An 11274-nucleotide genomic window follows, 5' to 3' on the forward strand; every position below is an offset into this window, starting at 1 on the left:
CCCAGACATCCATTACAAACTTTCACTTCTTGCCATCTCCCTTGATCTCAGTCATCCGAGTGCTTACCCTACCCAAATACTGGCCCCTAGAAGCCAACCTCAGCAAAATGAGGGATGCATCAAACACATGGAGCATGAAGCTTTCATAGAAATTATGGACTTTGCCATCTCCTTCACCCTTTACCAACATTTGCTGAGTAAGATTCAATGCCCAGTAGCTGTAAAAACTGTAGACGTTGATTTCCCATAATTCCTTCTTTTTTTTTTTTTTATCTTTTTTCCAGCTTGCCTGAAATCCTGTGATCATCTTCACTATGTCTTGACACCTGCTCTGGTTGGGCCAGATGGATCCAGAGGTCGCTTCCCACCTTTACCACTCTGTGATGATGACAGTTCCAGTATCTTGGTGAGAAGAAAAGAGGGCCCACTGGGAAATGACAGTTATCTTCCCCACTGCAAGTGCTTCCACTCAGCATGGCTCTCCCAGGTCACTGCTGTTACTTGGATGGGTCAATTTGGTGGTAGAAGAGCCAAGCATGAGGGTTCCTGTTGCAGTTTCTTCTTTCCATCCAGGATGACCATGTGAAGGTTGTGCTGTGCAGCAAGTTAAATGAGATGCTGGCATTTCATAACTGAGAAAAGTGCAGGCAAAGGAGGCAGCAGGAAAGGAATGGCTTTGAAGTTTAGCTGGTCCGTGTGTCCCTCTTTTATTTTCTTACAGTCAATTTTTGATTTTTAAACATACTTACTTTTTGATTTTATCAATAAAGAAATAAAGAAACAAATGAAAGAAGCAAACCTTAAGACTATGTTGAATGGACCCCTCTCTCAGTAGCAGTCAATAATAATAAATGAGCAGCATTGTTTTGCTGGTGACACTTCTCTGTGGTGCACTCAGCTCTATCCTGCAGATCCAAACTGAAATCTTCCTCATGTTCAAAGGCAACGGAAAGGGAACTTCACAAAAGGAAAGCTCTCCTACTTGCTCGTGGTCTGAATTTCAGGGAAGTTACCCCAAACCCTTCCAGTCTTTCTAACCAGCTGCAGGGTAAAACATGAAGAGCTCTTCCAACACATTCCCCAGCATCTGGACTCATCACAGTTGAAAGATATTCCACAGTTATTTGGGGAAGAAGAAAAAGAAGCAGGAAAAAAAAAGCAGTAGGAGGAAAGAGATTCTCGCCTTGTTCCATAAGATTGTATTTATTTCCTAACTGAAATAATAAAAATTCAAAGCAAAATATATTTTCTTCAAATGATATAATTGTTTTTAATTGCTCTTCCAGAATTTTTGTCATTAAAAAAAATGGAAAAGAAGGTGTTACATTACTTAAAACAGAGTAATGTGTAGCTGAGATAATGTTGCAATAGACACAGTCCTTATTCTTTTATATTTTCTCCTTTCAGCCTAGAGACCAGCGAAATAAAAATCCTCATTAGGTGATGAAGGGTAAATCACAGCTGTTCCAGCACTGGAGCTTGATGTGTTCTGAAAGATTTTAAGGTCATCGTGCTACACAGAGAAGGAAATGATCGCAGGAAATATTGAGCTTCACGCATCTGCAGCTGGATTAAGTGTTTTATTACTTACCACTGAGGACACTTCTGTTTGACACAAATATATTTGTTAGAGTATTTTATTAAATTACATCAAACATCTGAATTCAGAGTGGAGCTATTGAGAAGGTAAATGTAAAAAGAATTGATGCTACAGCGTCTTATCAGCAGTAAAGCTGTAATCAGTTCTGACAGATATTACTCATGTGCTTGAGGCTTGGCAAGGAGTTGTTCAGATACCACCATGGTGAAGCAGAAAGGAAGGAAATACCAGGAGCGCTGTGGAAAAGGGCTCTCCAGAGTGGCTTCGCTCTATTTTTTATTGATCAGCTACAAAATGGAGGACTGTAGGTAAATCAGAGAAAATAAATACACTATTTGGGGGAAAAAATGGCATATTTGTTCACAGCCCTGCCTGCATAGGGGATGTTTTTCACAGCCATAGTCTGTAGAAGGCTTTTGCTGGAGTTAAGGGCTTCATGCTCATCACAACACAGTGACTGTCCCAGAGGAATATTCTTCGGTTCATACCTTATTCCTTTCAATCTGCTTTATAATCCTGAGAGTTATTTGAGCACAGGTACATCCTGAGTCAAATACCAAAGGAATTGCACAGCAGAGATTACTTCCTCCCTCTAGCACGCAAATCATCCTCAAAAGACTTTGCCTGAAAAATAATTCCATGCATTTTTTCCCAAGGGTTTGTGCTCTTTTATTTGTCAGAGATCAAAATGCTTACGTGAAGATGCATAAGGAGCTATTTAAATCTAGAGCGCTTTGAGATGGCAGCAACTTTGTTCGCTGGTGAAGGTTCTGGAGGATAATTCTTATGAGGAGCGTCTGGGGAAACTGGGATTGTTCATCTGGAGAGGAGAAGGCTCAAGGGAGACCTTATCACCACCGCCTGAAAGGAGGCTGTGGAGAGGTGGGGGTCAGACTCTCTCCCAGGTAACAGCGATAGGACAAGAGGTCATGGCCTTAAGTTGCACCAGGGGAGGTTCATGTTGGATATTAGGAAAAATTTCTTCTCAGAAAGAGTGGTGAGGCACTGGAACAGAGTGTCCAGGGAGGTGGTGGAGTCACTGTCCCTGGAGGTGACCAAGAAACACGTAGATGTGGCACTGAGGGACATGGTTAATGGGCATGGTGGGGATGGGTTGATCATTGGACTAGAATCATAGAACCATAGACACTCATGGAACCATAGAATCATAGAATCATTATGGTTAGAAAAGACCTCTAAGATCACCCAGTGATCATCTAGTAATCAGCTGATTAACTGCAAATTCTTGCTGTGGGCAAGTTTTTCCTTTGTGCACTCCTCAGACCTTTGCCAGTAGCCTCTTGCAGTAAGCTGCATCCCACCCAGCCTCTGCGGTGCAGAATTTTTGAGATGTCTGCTACATTTCTACTGAAGTTCCTTGACCATAATCATGTAAAAACATAATATCCATTCAGCAATGATGAGCAGGTGCCGGACTTCTGAAACTGGGCACTGCACATGAAAAATCCCCATAAAATATCCAAATTCCTTGTATTGTCAGTGGAAAGAGAAAAGTGTTTTTGAAGACTTCCAATGGGCAAGCCCAGCTGAGGGGCTTTACTTGACGATCCCTCTGAAGACAAAGGCACTCACCCATGGTGTTATCCCCACGGTTAGCTGTCCTCCTAGAAGGTGACATTAAATACATACTCATGTTTCTGTGATTTCAGTAGGAACTAAAGGCCCGGTCCTAGGCCATAAATGAACTGCACACAACAAGAGTGAGATTTACATAACTAGGAAACAGCACTGGAGTCCAAATGCACAACACATTTCAAATGTTTAATTGTGTCTGAATGCAAGCAGCCTTCTACTCTTTGTGTTGGGTCCTCTGTCCAGTGCCAGCCACACAGGCGGGGAACGAGCTGTTCCACTAACACCACAGGGAGTCCTTTGCCAAACTTCTTGTTTCTTCACAAAAATAAAACCGTAACAGTTCAGGAAGGATTTCTAGTTTCTGGAAGACCCCTTCAAACTAAAGCTGACTGATCAAGTTGGGCCTTGTTTTTCCTGGCGTTAGCCATTACGAGCCAAAGCCACTGGAAGTGGCAGTACCTTGTAGGTGAGCTCAGGGGTCTAACACAACAAAGGACTTGTGTTTTCAGCTCTTTTCCTCCCTCACAGGAGCAAACTCTTATTCTTTTTCAGTTTCCTCTCTGGAGAGAGCTTTATTTAAAATTCTGTTTTTACATCTTTTTTTTCCTTAGTGCCTCTGGGCCTTGAGAATCTGGAAGCTTACAAATTCAAGCTTAAAGGAGGATGTTTAGAAAAACTTCAGCATGCTACAGCCTTTCGTAAAGCCCAGATGCAGGCTAGTGCCTTTGACTATCGGTACACACCATTCTATGTCAAGAATCTATTTGCATGCTATTGGGTGAAAAATTCCCCATCCAGCAGTTGCCTTACGAAGCAGAAAATGCTAATGCTTGAGTCTGTTGCAATTCACCTCTGGCAGAAGAAGAGGCTCTGTGCAGAGAGATCTTAGTGTTGGCAATCCCTCCTTTTTAGGTGGAGTATGTACCTATATCACATTTGTACATAATCACTGCAGGTTGGTTTCAGCAGAGAATAAAGTGCTTAAATTTATGGCTTGTCTGCCTGTGATTGCACCCTGCATCTCATTTGACTATTTATCATGCTCCATACTCTCAGCCCTCCCTACAGCTGAGGATGTCATCTATCAGAGGATAAACCCTTGGTCAAGTTATAAATTTATCATTAAACATTAAATAGATACACATTTCTATGTTACTGACACAATAAGTTTTTATCTATAGCATATATTACATCTCTAGAACACCTTGCAAAGAGATCTCAACTGCCATGTCCTGCTCAGACTGTAGCTCCAGGAATTACACAATATTGTCAGGATGAACCAGATCTTCAGCCAGTCAAACTGACAGTATCAGTGTAACACCACAATTGCAGCTCTGCTGATTCATAGCACGATGGCCTGGCAGCATCTTAATGCTTAATCCTTAATGCCACACAAGCTGCTCTGTGAGCTCCTCACCACCTCCGAGGGACTGAACCCAAGCTCAGTGTTACCCACATGGCTGAGGCAGTGCAGCTCATCGGACGTGGAAGGATGTTTGATTCTTGCTGGGCATGGAAGCTGCAAGGCCACAGACATTTTGACCTGGCTGCAGACACAGGAGATGCAATATCACTTCGACTCCACTTTGTGCTCTCCTGCTGCATGTTTTGAGCACTTGTGTGATGCCATCAACACTCAACAGCTGCAGACACTTTGGGGCTACCTTCTCCTTTGCAGACTGTACTGTGTCCTATTCCTGTTGCTCTTCTGGCCATACCCAAGGCTTCATTCCTTCACCTGCTTTCCTTGTCCAAAACCATTTCCAGGACCTTGGAGATACTCAAATTCAGATGGATGAGGCCATGGGTAACCTCCTTTAAGCTCATAGAGTCATACTATCATTAAGGTTGGAAAGATCACTAAGGTTATCTAGTCCAACCATCAACTCATGCCAGTGACTGAAAGTTGACCCTGCTCTAAGCAAGCGTCAGATCAGAGACATCCAAAGGCTCCTTCCAACCTCATTTATTGCACAGACCTATGATCAGCGCCCAAACTGACGGTCAGAAAGCCACAAGGCCCACCCTTCCAGGTAGGAACCAAAAGAGGAGGAGATGGAACAAGGAGCCGTGAGCAGCAACAGAAATGCAGACACAGCCAAGGGAGAAGCTGAGCAGATAAAGGAAACTGGTTAAGATTACCTGTGGTATGCACAGCGCAGACGAGTTGAGGAGAGGCCCACAGGAAGCACCATGGGACAGGGGTTACTGACTCCAGGTCTTGCTCTGGCCCTACTGAAATTTGGGGAGGGAACGATATTGCATGTTATTACTCAGTGTCATGTTACGGTTTGACTTTCCATAGAGGAACCATAGCTTAAGAACAAGTGTATTAGTTTGATTTTCGTGAGCTAGGCATAAAAATAATCCATGTCACTTGAACTCTCCTCTTGCTTTCCAATTTTACATATTTCTTCTCAGAAAGATACTGAAATTTAGAAATATTTCCAGGCAACCTTCCAAAAATCAGTAAGTAGAGCCTATCAAATACCACTTTTCCTCTTCTAGACTTCCTAATCAATTTAAATCACAAGGGGATACATTTTCAAAGTGGCAGTTAGAGGCAGACAGCTCATGTTAAAAAGTAACAGGATTTCTGTCCCTAAATCACCATGACCTGTGTTAAATAATGACCTGAAGGCAGCTCAGTTTTCTGTCCAGGCAAAACCTGAGAAATAGCTCTGGGTGTAAGAACAAGCCTGAAGCTCTCTTCCTTAAGAAACTCTCTTCCATGGCACATGTCTAGAGAAGATTCCAGGAGTGGCTGGGAGTTGTGTCCCGTATCCTCCTCCTCCTGTGTGCCAGCTTGTTTTTGTCATCATAGAATCATAGAAGTAGAGAACATCCCAAGTTGGAAGGGATCCACGAGGATCATCGAGTCCAGCTCCTGGCTCCAGACAGGACCACCCAAAATTCAAACCACATTTCTGAGAGCGCTGTCCCCAGTGCACCCCAAGCAGTACCGCTGGATAAAGACCCAAATACAGACACTCTCAGACATGCAGCATCCTACTGAACCCAGTGGGCTGTTGAGAGCCTGCACAGGAGTGAGGAGCTGCCATGGCTGGGTTGGAGCAGGAAGGAGGAGGCCAAGACCACACAGCAAGCTGGACAAAGCCCAGCAGCTTTTTGGCTCCTTGTTCCCCATTCAGACCTCAGGATCAGGCTCCTTCTCTCCATTCATTTCATGTAAGAAGAGTAAGGAAAAGTGGGGGGTCAATGTTAGGAGGCTGCTCCCGATGAGCTGTGCATTGTTTGGAGATGGTCCATGCTTCCCAGCATTCACAGCAAAGTGATGCTGAAGATAAGAAGACATTCGAGGGGGGAGGTGGGTAACCACATCTGAACACAGCTAATGGTTGACAACAACAGAGAGCCGCAGAAAGAACAGGGCTGAAAGCTGAGAGCTAAAAATAATAAAATACATCATTCACAATATTATTTTGTACAGCAATATTTGAACAAAACAGTGGACTTCAGGGCATGTGACATCTGTGGGATTTGCAGGAACACAAACAACTCTGTATGAGGCTGAAGGCCACGCTTCTTCCACACTCCTGAACACTCCTTCCAAAAGGGAATTTTTTTAATACTTGAAAAGGAGCACTGAATTTTTAACAAAAGAAACAAAGTGGACATTCAAGATACGAAGTCGCTCCCTGGTGCGTTTTTTAACACAAAGGATAAAGAACTACAACTATAAGGAGATTCAAACCCCACTCTCCTCTTTGTTTTTCTCAATGAGTTGTCTGAAGGCAGCTTTCCCCTGGCACACGCACAAAACCCTGCCCTGCCCACGCCGTGTTTGTTCTGCAATGGACTCAAACCACATTTAAACACAGTGGAGAGGGCCAGAGCTGTGTGTGCTCGGAGCACAGCCACGAACATCTCCAGCCCTGCTCCTCGCACTGATGTTTTCTCTGCCTGCCCTGAACAGGGAGATTTGCGACCCAGCTCGGTGATCTTTCCATGAGCTAACCACTGCCTCTCAGGAGATGGAATACAAAGACTGGAAGTTGTGGCTGCAAGAGGAATCATGTGTCTCCTCACCTTGCTCTTGCTGCATTTGGGATAACGGTGACATTTGCAAGACAGCAAGTGATGTCTGAAGCTTCCTTGGCTCAATCCTTGCCTTTATGATGACAGCTGCTGCGGAGGAGTTGTTATTCAAAATGTTTTCAGTGAATAGCATCACTTAACTATGCAGGCCTTTTCTTAGATGCTTTCCTCCTATTTGGAAGCTCAGACATCCCAAATATTGTCAGTGTTAAATTAACCTAAGTATAGGGGTGCCACCATTGATACATTTGTCCAGGTGGCTGGCGACCAGATCTAGTGGGTGGCAACCATGCCTGGGCTGGAACTGGACAATCCTTAAGGTCCCTTCCCACCCAAACCATACTTAAGGGAGCCAATCGCTGCCTGGCAAGAGAACCCATAGCACGTACCAGTTTCATTAAAGACATCCTCACTTCCTTGTAGGATGGAAACACCACGCAAAGAGGCACCAACCCTGTGGTCCCATGAAGAACATATGCTTCCTCATGATGACGGAGGGGCAGCAGCATCTCAAATCTGTCTCGAGCCTTCTCCCAATTATCAGAACCAGGCTGTGTGAAAAGCCCATCTGTGCGCTCAGCCAAAAGCATTTTGTACCTAAAAACTGTTTTATACAAAATAAGCTCAGTAGCTTTGGGATAAGGGTGCTCTTGAATGCAGCAATCTGAGCTGAACCGAAAGAAGCGTGCTTTTAAATCCAAAGCTACATATAGAAAGAAACAAAGTTATATTGAGGTCAACACCACAAAAGCACCAAAAATATCAGTAGCTGATATTCAGTTCCAGCTGCAAGCAAGGCTGTAAATAAAAGTGCATTGCTACAAGCAACAGACATTATACTATATCTTCGAGCTTGCTTGTTAATTTTTTGGTTTTGAAGTGATTTCAGTCAGTCAGTGAGTATGAGACACAAATGTCAAGGGGATGGAGAAGCTAGAGACATTCAGGGTCAGGTTGGACAGGGCTCTGAGCACCTGATGTAGCTGTAGGTGCCCCTGTTCATTGCAGGGGAGTTGGAGCAGGTGACTTCTGAAGGTCCCCTCCAACTCAAGCAATTCCATGACTCCATGAATTTCAGAAGGTTCCAGAAGCCGCCTTGGGGAATGAAGGCTCAGCCCTTTGCTCCTGGTACAACGCGCAGGCAGGGAGAGCTGCGCCCCGGGGCTATGCAGCCTCAGAGCAAAATGTGTGCTATAGGATTTGTTTTGTGCAGCCCCTGGGTTTCCCTGAGCACTGCCTTTGCTTTAGAGGCTGTTTGGGGTTTTTAACTTGGTTTATTGTTCTAGACTTCTGTGCTAGACATGACCTCGTTGAATGCCAGCTTTCAGGCAGGTCAGGATAGAGCTCAGGACACATATATTTTACCGTATTTTAAGTAATTCACCCACTTTCAGGTATTCATCATAAAATTTTGGATTTTGTGATCTTTCCTTGAGCATCAGCAGATCTATTCCCTGCATGGGCAGACCCCAAATGTCACCTGCAGGTCTTAACCCCCACACTGAAGCAGCGCTGGCCGTGCCCTATGTGCACGCACTTACAAATGCCTGTGAGTGGCACATGTCTGTGTAGGAGGGGGAAAGGGCACATGGCTGTGCAGAGGGCCAGCAGCCCCCGAATGGAGCATTCCCCCCCCCACTCCCCGTAGACAGATGGCAAAGGCTGGAGGAGGAAGAGAGCGTGTTCGCACGTCGGGAGGTGGTTTGATGCAGGCAGGGAAGCGTGGCGAGGTCTGGCTGATTTGGCCAGGCTGCTGCTCGTTGTTATGGCAACAGGAGGATGCTGCTGGCAGTGAGAAGGTGGAGCACGAGGCTGGGGAAGGGGAAAATTTTAGGAAGAAAAGGAAGGATTCAGAAGGGAGAAGGAGAGGGAGAAGTAGAAGGTTTGTAGACCAAGATGGAAACTGAAGAGGGACGAGTAGGAGCCCGGCATCTTAATGGTGTCCCACTGAGCCCCTTCTGTGGGTCAGAGAATCATAGAATCACTTGAGTTGGATGGGACCCTAAAAAGCCATCTAGCCCAGCTCCCCTGCAATGAACAGGGACACCTACAGCTAGACCAGGTGCTCAGAGCCCCGTCCAGCCTGACCCTCAATGTCTCCAATATTCTGGTGGGGTCTGTACCCTGCCCAACCCAAGAGAAAAGGGCTCCCAGGCCGTGAAGGACACAGCAATGCTCTCCAGCAGGACCAACACCGCTGCTGAGGGGTGGAGGTGTCTCCGCGGGCTGATATTAGCACCAGGGGTGAGACCGAGCCCTGGAGATGTGTCCCAGCCCCAGCACACACGGGGGCATTCATGCCTTCTAGCAGCACTTTGGGTCTCTGCAGGGACCCACCACTGCAACAGCGGCTTGGAGACTCCCCCACGCCATAGGCAAAGCAGCCCTATGGCCCACAGTGAGCACTTCCATGGGGACTGCAGCCCCACAAAGCATTTGTAAATCCACCTCCTGAATTACTGAAATCTTCAGACACATTCAAGGCTTTTTTTCCACAGTGGGACCGTAATGAAATATGCACCACAAAATCACTAAGTAATCCTGCGTTTCCCCAAGAAAGCACCAGGTTTTGGTACAACAAACCCTCCGAGCTCGGCAGGGCCAGGTTTTAGTGCGAAAGCTTTCGAGGAAGGAGAAGGGAAACCCTCCGGACCGCGCCGCTCCCCACGCCCAGGAGATGGCAGCAGCGGGTGCAGCCCGGAGCCCCGCAGGCCTGAGCCGCACACAGCCCCGGAGCAGCCGTTCCCGGTTCTGTCGGCTCGTTACCCCGACGTACTGAACGTTCCCCGTTTTCACTCCCCGTGCTCCCACAGACCGAGGGTTCGGGCTGAGTTCCCCTCGCTCTGAGCAGCGCTGCGGTTGCCAGCCCCACACGCTCATTTTGGGATCTATCCCAAGAATTCCTAATTAATGAAACGCCTTTCGTTACAAACCAGGCCTGGGAAGCACCCCAGGGGCAGGGAGGCCTGAACAGGCAGAAGGAGCCGGGGTGAAAGGGCGCAATGGGAAAGGAATTAAAGCACAATGAGGCTTCAGGGGGGAAAAGGGGGAGAAAAATAAAAGAAAGAAAAAAGTCATGGTACATTAGGTTTGAACACAAGAACATTTTACACCTTGCACAGGGCTCAGCTTTTGAGATAGACTCGCTGTTTAACCTGGGCACAAGTCTTAGGGAGGGCGGCTGAGGGAGCTGGGATTGTTCATCTGGAGAAGAGGAGGCTCAGGGGAGGCCTCACTGCTCCCTACAACTGCCTGACAGGAGGCTGTGGTGAGGTGGGGTCGGCCTCTGCTCCAGGTAACAGCGATAGGGTGAGAGGGAATGGCCTTAAGTTGCACCAGAGGAGGTTCAGGTTGGATATTAGGAAAATTTCAGTAAGAGTGGTGAGGTGCTGGAACTGCCCAGGGAGGGAGTGGAGTCTCCGACCCTGGAGGTGTTCAAGAAAAGGGCAGATGTGGCACCGAGGGACATGGTTAGTGGGCATGGTGGGGTTGGGCTGGATGATCTTCATGGTGTTTTCCAGCCTTAATGTTTCTATGATTTCCTGATTAATACATTGAGCGTTTACAGTACATTTCAATTGTATTATGAAAGATGGGTTTCAGAACAGCTGAAGAGGGGGAAAGAAGTACATTTCTTCCTCCCCTCTAATCAGACTGAAGTTTCCTGGTGCCAACCTCAATCTGTGTTAAATTGCTCATGTCATCCGCTGGAGAGCTTAGGCTTGGATACATAATAGAAGCTAATTCCAAAAATGATTACTCAGATAATTAAGTGCTACAGCTGTAGAGAGGGACTGTGGTTCCTGGATCAGGTGTTCCATTTCCCTTGCCCCAACTACGGAGATGCCACCTCCCCTCACTACTTGAACTGGGGCATGTCACTTGTCCCCAGCCTTTTTCAGAGGCCACAGTACCTCATGGTTACCAGGGAACAAGATTCCATGAGAATGAATGGATGTTTGGAGGTGGCATTCAAACTTGGCTTTAGAGTCCTTGCAGTGTAGACGATGTTCCCTCCA

Source organism: Numida meleagris, chromosome 1, assembly GCF_002078875.1.
Source record: "Numida meleagris isolate 19003 breed g44 Domestic line chromosome 1, NumMel1.0, whole genome shotgun sequence".
Taxonomy (NCBI): domain Eukaryota; kingdom Metazoa; phylum Chordata; class Aves; order Galliformes; family Numididae; genus Numida; species Numida meleagris.